This window comes from Hemitrygon akajei, chromosome 17, assembly GCF_048418815.1.
Source record: "Hemitrygon akajei chromosome 17, sHemAka1.3, whole genome shotgun sequence".
In the NCBI taxonomy this organism is placed as follows: Eukaryota; Metazoa; Chordata; class Chondrichthyes; order Myliobatiformes; family Dasyatidae; genus Hemitrygon; species Hemitrygon akajei.
Window position 1 is genome coordinate 53,216,040 of NC_133140.1, and position 9,376 is coordinate 53,225,415.

The window sequence follows — 9,376 nt, forward strand, 5'->3', positions numbered from 1 at the left end:
TTCTGTGCTCCAAAGAGGAAAGAGATAGCTCACTCAACCTTTCTTCAGAAGACATGCTATTTGCTTACTTTTATTGTTTGCATGACTAGTTTTTTTCCCCCTCTGCACACTGGGTGTTTGATGGTTTTTTTAATGGGTTCTTTGTTTTGTGGCTGCCTGTAAGGAAACAAATCTTAAGGTTGTATAAAGTATACATACTTTTGTAAAGCCCTGGTTAAGAGCTGCATTTCCAGAGACCCCTAATAAAAAGGAGCTTCACTTTGATAATAAATATACTTTGAACTTTAAAATTTGAACTCTAATGCAGGCAACATTCCTGGTAAATATCCTCAGCACCCTCCCTAAAGCTTCACATCCTTCCTATAATGAGGAGCCCAGAACTGAACATAATACTCCCAAGTGTGTTCTAACCAGTTTTATAGAGTTGCAACATTACCTTGTAGCTCTTGAGCTCTATTCTCTGACTAATGAAGACCAATACACCATATGCCTTCTTAACCTGCCTACCAACTTGCACAGACACTTTTGACATTAATAGTGGTACATTTAATCATACAAAACTTCCTCCAGTCATTTGCAAGCTGTTGTTTGTGGGCGCATTCTGTATGCAAATTGGTCACTGCATTTCCTGCATTACAACAGTAGCCATATTTCAAAACTATTTCACTGGCTGTAGAATATTACACAACATCTGGAGACCCTGAAATTTTCTCTTTGGATACAACTCTTTCTTTCAATACCACAATGAGTATATGTATGGATTATGTGCTGAGATCTCTGGAGTGGGGCTTAAACCACTTAACCTCCTGAATTAGAAACAAGAGTGGCTGGGATCACTGAGCCGATGCTGACACTCATAGTGTGAGTTAATTACAGCATTATTTGCATGATCTGTATGGAGCTATATGGTCCGGCATGTGCTGGTAATTTGAAGTAGTAAAAGAAATTACAGAAATGTGTGAAATTGTACTGTTTCATTTTGATTCATTTCAGTAATGTAGAAGGATGGTATTAAACTGTTGCATCATTGAGGTGCAGTGGGGGAGGGATTTGAGAAAGATATAGATTACTTGATTGTTAGATAATTTATTGCTTTTCACTCTGATTAAGTTACTGCTAAAATAGCACTAGTAATTATGTGGTACATACATTTGCATCAATGAAATGAATCAAAATGAAACAGTACAACTTCACACATTTCAGTAATTTCTTTTACTATTTTAAATTACCTGCACACAGAACTGCATAACTCCATACAAATCACCAGTCTATCAGAACATGAGAATATAAGAAATAGAAGCAGTTGGCCCCTCCCAACTGTACCTGCTCTCCATATGATGGCCCCTTGGGGCCACTTGCTGCACTAACCACATATGCCATGCTTTCCTTGATAGCTAAAAGTCCAGCAGTCTCTATGCTGAATACGCTCAGCAGCTGAACCTCCACAAGCCCTGGAAGAGAATTCCCAAGGTTTTCAACTCTCTGGCTGAAGCCACTTCTACTCAGTCCTGTCCTTAATGTTGGGCCCTTATTCTGAGACTGTGCACCCCTTGTTCTGGACCCTCAAGCCATAGATAACATTACTAAGTCTGTTCTAGGCATTCTCATAAGAATTTTGTACTCTTCAGTCAGATCACCTCTCATTTCTCTAAACTGAAGAGGGTATAGGCCCAATTTGCTTAATCTCTTCACATGTGAACAACCTGCGTCTGAAGGATCAACCTAAATTGCATCCCGTCTTTCATGTGTTTTCTCCCTAAGGCAGGAAAACCAGACTGGTACACACTTTTCCAGTTATGGTCTCCAGAAGCCCTTGTATAATTGAAGCAAGATTCAAATCCCCTAGCAATAAAGGCTAACTACAGGCAGCATATCATCCAGGGACTTACTCACTCCCAGCAAAAGAAGATGAAGGAAGAGAAGCAGGCAGAACTGATTTGTGTCCAGCTTCACTGATGTCCCTCAGAGCATTCAAAAACTGAGATCAATAAGTAAACATTCTGCTATTACTCCAAGGATGCACATTCATATTCTTGTTTTTAAAAAAAGGAACCGATATAAAGGTTCTTGTAGGTTAGGTATGAACAATACACCTCATTGGTCTGAATGTTGCTGGCACAGTAGGTCAGAGCTGCTTTACGGCTCCAGTGACCCCGGTTCAATACTGACCTAAAATACTGTTTGTGTGAGGTGTGTTCATTGGCTCCAGTATACATGGGTTTCCATGGGTGCTGGGTGCTGAGAGGCTGAAGGGCCGCCCACTTTGTAGAGTAGTGGATAATTCTCAGATTTAATTACACATTTGTGATGTTGAATCTGCCCATTCATCCTGACACATGGAGTCTAGAGGTGGAATTTAATCTTTGTTGGGGAGTTATGTCTCAGATCCTGTGCCAGGTTGGTCCTTCCTCTGGATGCATGGCCCCAGTGATTTTACCGGGGCTTGAAGGGCCCTGAGGCAGAGTGAGTGGGGTGGGGGTAGTGCAGGAGTCCTCCTATTACTTAATTTACTTCAGTTTGCTTTATTGTCCGTTTAGCTAATATTTTCAATTATTAACTTCATTGCTAATATATTTTAAATGTCTTGTAAAGATCCCACACAAAGCTAGAAGACGAGGGTGTGGGAATTTAGATTTGGAGGCAAGGCTCCATTCAGTGCTGCTGGAGACACTGCCAATAGTTAGGCCATGAAACTGGGCCTGTTTGGTAAGCTCTCTGTATCTAGATCTATAAGAGTGTGGGTGGCCCAAGCCAGAAAGATAACATTACTTCAGCCATGACACTGCTGGCCAGCCAGCATTATGTCTGGCTAATATTCTTAAAGGAAGCACACTTTCTCTCATGTCCTCATTGTAAATGAAATTGATCTGCTAGTTAGGAGTCAGTTGGAGCTTTGCATTTGGCCCTTCTACAACAAAGTATAGTGGACAAATAGAGTTCTGTGTAAATGGTATTATATTCCAAATGCTTTATTCCTATCCTGTCACATAGTTGACGGAATTTAAGCCCTTGTCCTTTTTATCAAGGTAATGCACTTGTTATTTATTTTCACAGGCACTGAAAGAAAGCACCTGACATTACCCAGGATATCACAGGATATGGATCTCTGCACACCCAGTGGCACTTAGAACAGGTTTATTTAAATTAGTTGCTCTTTAGGAATAATTAATTGGTCTTTATTCATAAAAATATACTTTATTAATAAAAATTGTAGATAGTAATACATTCATATGTCTCCATTCATAGTACCTGATTTATCTCTCTGCTTGAATATAAGCTTTACACTACATTGGAACAACATCAGTTTTCCTTCCACATAGATTCAGGAAGGATAAATATAACAGGTTCCAGCCTCTCAATGTGCAATGGTAGAAGGGTTTTACGTGGTGATCTTTCCCTTTAGAGTCATTGTGGCAGCTCCAGTACATGATCCAGGGCTTTGGGGTGTGCCATCCTGCACATTCACTTGTGCATTCGTCCTTCCACCGGAAAAGCAGCCAAATTTTGGGCAGAATCAGTGTCCCTATCACTGAGTGCATAATCTTCCAGCAGTGGTTATTTGTATCAGTGAAAGTCCTGCCAGCAACCAGAAAGCACAGAATCCTGTGTTGCACAGCCATGTGTAACTGATTTTGGTCCAGTTACGTTATAGTTAACAAGCTCCATCTTGATAACCAGGATTCCATCTACAGTCAAAGGTCTGACTAGCAAGGCATAAAACTTCATTTATTATATAATGATGCATTCTGCATTCAGTGATATAACATTGTGTCCTGTGATTTACTATGATCAGTACCATGGGAGATTCTCTAATTAATAGAAAGTATGAGCGGTGCATTGATGTTGTATTCTTCGGGTAGTTCTATCACAGTAAGGTTACAACAATTAAATTAATGAGAGAAAGAGAGGTGGTATATTCTGTTCAACAGAATATTTTACATTCTGAAAGTTTCATGTCAATAGGCAGGCGGTCTGCAAAGCTTGTGCACGTGATAGAACAATCATTATCAGATGAAAACAAATTTGTCAGGGAGCATTGTGCTAAGCCCTCCAATTGAGTGAATGTGATGTTCTACACATTCTGTTAAAATCTCATTTCTTTTCTCGCAGTGTTTATTTAGATTTACCATAATGACCTCATCATGTCCCGACTTGATCTCAGGACTCTTAAAATCCAGGGTTAGAACATGCTTGCTTCCTTCATTTCAAGCATTGTTGATAATATTGTTGACAACAACAATTATTAAAATTGGTATTTTAAAAAATGCTCTCGAATCAGGAGATCACATGCACTCTTTTTGTGGATATTTTGTCCTCACTCTATTCAAGGAATTTCAGAATGGAGCTCATATAACGAGGGCTATGATTCTTGCTTTACTGATTATCAATAACATAATTTAGATTCAGATTAATTTATTTGTCACATGTACAATACAGTGAATTGCATTGTTTCTGTTAAAAACCAACACAACCTAAGGAAGTGCTGTAGGCAGTCCACAAGTATCGCCACACATTCCAGTGCCAATGTAATGTGCCCACAATGTCCATTGTTACAGTTAAGAGATCCCATTTTATTAATGGAGTCTGGTCTTAACCAGATCAAGCTTATGCATTATTTCTTCTTTCTACATTAATAGATCAAAGTCAAGGTGTTCCAGATCTCCCATGGCCATCCAAGGTTTATTCTGTCTTTTCAAGAATTATCTCAATGTTCTCCCTGTCTGAAGGTTCCTCATGTCTCCCTGGGCCTTCAGGAGCTAGCCATAGGGAAGGCAGTACTGTAAAGAGTTCTTCAGGCCTGTGCGAGGAGCAGGAGAGCATTAGGCCCCAAAGTTTTTAGAGCACCTGAATTGGTTAATTGTTGCTTAATGAGAGTCTTTAATTGTTTAGAGTTCCTTCTGTTTTTTTTCTCAATTGACTTGCTCTTTGTAATGCAGAGATTAGGCTACATTTGTTTATAGTCCCCTGTACACCTATTTCAATGGAGAAAATACCAAGTATAATGGCTAAAGGCTGATTTATACTTGTGCGTATGGGCTACGTCGCAGCCTGCGCCGTAACCCTGATTTTCACTTCTGTGTCACTCTACACTGTAGCAGGCATGCATTGGTCTGCGCCAAAATGCTAGTTGGCGGTGGGGTTTCTATGCCACTGTGTTGAGTTTCTTCGTGAGAGACATGGACGAGGAACTGCATTTCAAACATCTTTGCATGTCGGCAGGTAGATGTGACGATTTGGTTTGTCTATTTCGCATCGGTGTACACACGGCTTACAGACATGGCGGAGAAAAAGCAACCGGAAATAGGTAGGAGGAAATGCGATGCTACCAAGCGGACCAATCACAGTTGTTGTGGTCTGCGTCACTGCGATGCATGAGTAACTTTTCTGGAGAGGTGCACATCACCCTGTGGCGTAGGGTGTGCGTTATCTACGCCGTCGATGCGATGCACAAGTATATATCAGCCTTTACTGTCACAACGTGTATTGGTAATGCTGGAACCCAAGCGCACAGGAAAGAGACTGTGATGTAGAGACAGCGACCAAAATTTATTCATAGGAACTCCAACAGAATTTCGGTCTCTCGACTGAGCAACATTGGAAGATGTAACATTCTCAGAACTAGGATACTGCAATTAGCATTAATCAGGTGTCCACTTAAGTAACACAGAATCCATGAGCCTATCAAAATAACCTTAACAAGTTAAACAAAAAGCACCATGGGACAGCATTATTAAATAGCAAGTCACTAAGAAAGAAACACAAGGAACTCTAACAATTATTGGCTCCCGTTAAACAACAGTTAACCAGTTCAGATATTCCAAAATCCTCAGAGCCCAATGCTCTCTGGCTCCTTGCATGGGCCTGAAAAGATCATTACACAACCAATTTTTCACTAGGATCATTGTCTCCCCACTGCATAGTAGTTACTTACCTTTGCAATGATTGGGTTGAGCTGTTCTCCGATCTTGGCAATCCATTTGCAAATATTTCGTCATCATACGAGGAGACATCATCAGTGTGCTGTTCATTTGTGGTGTGTCCTTGAATACTTAGCCTTTATATATTTATCAGTCAGCAGATTGGTCATCATTACGCAAACTCAATTGTGAAACTCAATAGGTTTGGCTTCTCAACAGGATCAAGGTGTACGTCTGTTTACAGGATTGCTTGCGGAAAACTATGCCTCTAGGAATTCTCTTGTACACTGCTTGTTCTCTTGAGCCATGAATTTCACTGAATGCTCGGTCAAATTTGTGCCCCTCTCGATCCTCGTGGATAGACACTAGGGAGAGTTGGTCATGCCGCTTCACAGCCAGTTGATGTTCATGGATCCTTGCAGATAGTTCTCTCCCAGTTTGGCCGACATAGCATTTACTGCTATCCCCCTCATTGGATTTTGTGGAGCACATTAGTCTTGCTCAATAGCTTGGTTTGTTCTGTAAACAGACATGTGGACCTTGGTCCTCATTATAAGCCAAGTTGGGTAATATTCCAGACAGCAACGTACAGAATTCACCAAACAACCAATCAAGCGACGAGACCTCCTCCATTCATCACAACTGAGTTTGCATAGTGACAACCCATCAGTACATGAAGGCTAAGCATTCGGAGCACACAACACAAAGGAATGATGCACTGATAGCATCCCCTCGTATGCTGACAAAATGTTTGCAAATAGATTGCCAAGGTCAGAGAACAACTCAACCCACCATCAACCACCCAAGCTGAAGATTTTCCAAATTACTGTCTTTACAATATTTGATTAATAGGGGTCAGACTGCGATTGTGCTCAAACCATATCTGGAGAATTGTGAACAAGTGCCACATTAAGAATAACATTGCCTATCCATTTCAGTTTGAAGACAGTGGCTTCAGAAACCCTTCCAAAGATAGAAGATAATTTGAATGAATGTCAGGGCACATACAGTTAGAAATAGGAGAGCTTACGGAAGGTGATAAAACGTACGTTGAGCTGTATGTGAACAGACCACTTCCGGGTGTAGACTGGTGATTTCCAAATGTTAGTGATTCAATTAGCATAATATTGGCAATTTGTTATTGATTTGATTGGGATTAGAAGAAGTAATACTAGTAGTAGCTTATAACATTAAAAAAGCAACAAACAGGAATGTACAAAGAAATCAACGCGTTCCTCAAAAAAAGTCATATAAAGGCAACCTGAACAATATTGTAACTACTGCAGATTATGCAGAATTCACTTTGCATAGCATCTATAGCACAAGCGCAATGTAAGGTGACAGCTAGCCAGTGGAAAAGCTGATCAATATAATTGCAACCTGTTCCTTAATGGGGAAGGAGGTGTATGACAAATAGATCAGTGAACTGCCTTGGAAAGCTAAAAGATCAGTCTAAGGACTTAACCAGGTAAGCTATGTCTCAGTGGCCAATGTCTCATATTCACAGTTGCAGTGTGCAACAAATGTGACCAATAGTAATGGAGAAAGGTTGGTTAGCAAAACTGGAAGTTGATTGGACAAAGTTATTTCAAAGTCTGTGTGAATTAGGGAATAAATTGTCTGATATCGATAGTGAAAAACCCGTTTCTGCACTGTAACATGTGGATAAAGATTTCCCAGTAAAATCCATTGAGCTTTTTCAGGCGTGTCAACAAGATGTCATACTAAAGCAGGTCAATGTTCACACTTTGAGAAGATGGATTCACTAGGATAAATGTCCAAATGAAATGTCACATTCATCTGTGAAGGCTTTTATTATCAATTGATCAAGGAAGCTTTAAATTGGAAACGTCAGGTTGTCATTCCAAGTTCTTCCACAAAAAGGATTGTGGATAAGCTCTATGCCAAGTATATAGGAATTGCCAATAAAGGAAGCCATTGCCATGAGTTTTGTGCGTAGCCAAACATTGATATACAGTAGAATGGGAGGAAGTTGTGTTCATTTTACATTTTGCCAGGCGTGCAGAACAATCCCACCTGAGACATCATTATATTCATGGAAATAGCTGTGTGGACCATTCTAATGAATCCATGTCAAATTTTGTCATCTTATGCGCATTAGTACACACACAAAATTAATTGAAGGCACACATTTAGGTACTAGTATAATGACAGAACAGACTATTAAAGAGTTGAAATTGATCTTTGCTATGCATAGAATATCATCTAAGTTTGACAATGAACCACAGTTCACTTTTACACTTCTCTGCGGGTTTAGAGGCCTCATGTGTATGTATAATGTAAGCATTACACAAAGCTTCTGTATCTTGTAACTGTTACTGAACTTATCCAATTTCCAGTAACATCCTAGATCCACCTCAGAGCCCGCTGGAAGAGATTTTACATACATTATGGGTTTTCATGATATTTACTGCAACCAATTATGGTTGAATTTATTGCTCCTTTTGTTAATATTTCCCCAGTAACAGTGGTTTAAAATTTAAGTATTTGTTGTGAAACACTTAGGGTTAATCCAAAGAGGCAAAAGTTAATACATTCTTTTTCCTTCAAATATAAGTTTGCTTGCTGAAGTTAAATGAAACCAATCATTTGTCAAAGAGGTATATGTACATACCTTTCTGACCTCTCACACCCTAAATCCAACTCAAAGCCAAAGGTTTGCCTCCTCTGACCCAGGCTATGGCCTATTCTCAAATAGCTACAAATATCCTATAGAAGTATTCTCAAAATGATTTTTGTTCCCAGAGATTTACTTTCTCACGTACAAGTTAAATTTCAACATTGTTTACTGCTGCTTCGTATCCGTGAGTCTAGAGCAGGAATCTTGTTAGTGGAATATTGAAATAATGTGGTGGGTCATGTTAGATTGAGGCATCTCATTACTCAGACCAGCTCAAAAAAATTCTTCGTAATATATCCTTCTGCAAGTGTGCTTTGAGAATGTCATGGGGAGGGCAACAGCACACTTGGGATCTTGGCGAATAGTGGGACCGAAATATATCTTCCAAACCACTATGATCTATAGATTGAGAAAGTAAAAGAGGGATGATGGGAAAGAAAGCAAAACGATTAGAGTGGATGAATTACAGTCATCTTGGGTAAGGAAAGCAAAATAAAGATAGGGAAAATAACTGAATTAAGTGGGAGAGAGTAAAAAAGAACAAGTTGAAAGACAATAATGTAAAAAATATATAACTAGAGTTGTACAACATTGACCTAGGCTATTCAACCCAACTGGTCAATGTCATCAACCAAGATTCTCATCAAAGCTATTTGATTAGTTAAATTGGATAAGTACCAAAAACAAATACAGGGTACAAAATGTGTAAATAAATGCTATCCCCATCAATATACAGTCTGTAAAAAGTATTCACCCCCTGCAGAAGTTCTCATGTTTTATTGTTTTACAACATTGAATCACAGTGAATTTAATTTGG

The 9,376-nt window shown here is 39.5% G+C and overlaps 1 long non-coding RNA gene across 1 annotated transcript in view; it reads right to left on the reverse strand.

Moving 5' to 3' along the window:
* Positions 1 to 6,359, reverse strand: part of LOC140740696 (uncharacterized) — a 53,607-nt gene extending 47,248 nt beyond the window's left edge. Inside the window, exon 1 of the long non-coding RNA XR_012101908.1 lies at positions 5,933 to 6,359. This is a non-coding gene — a long non-coding RNA (uncharacterized lncRNA). The remainder of the gene's footprint in view (positions 1 to 5,932) is intronic.
* Between the last annotated feature and the right edge of the window lie 3,017 nt (positions 6,360 to 9,376).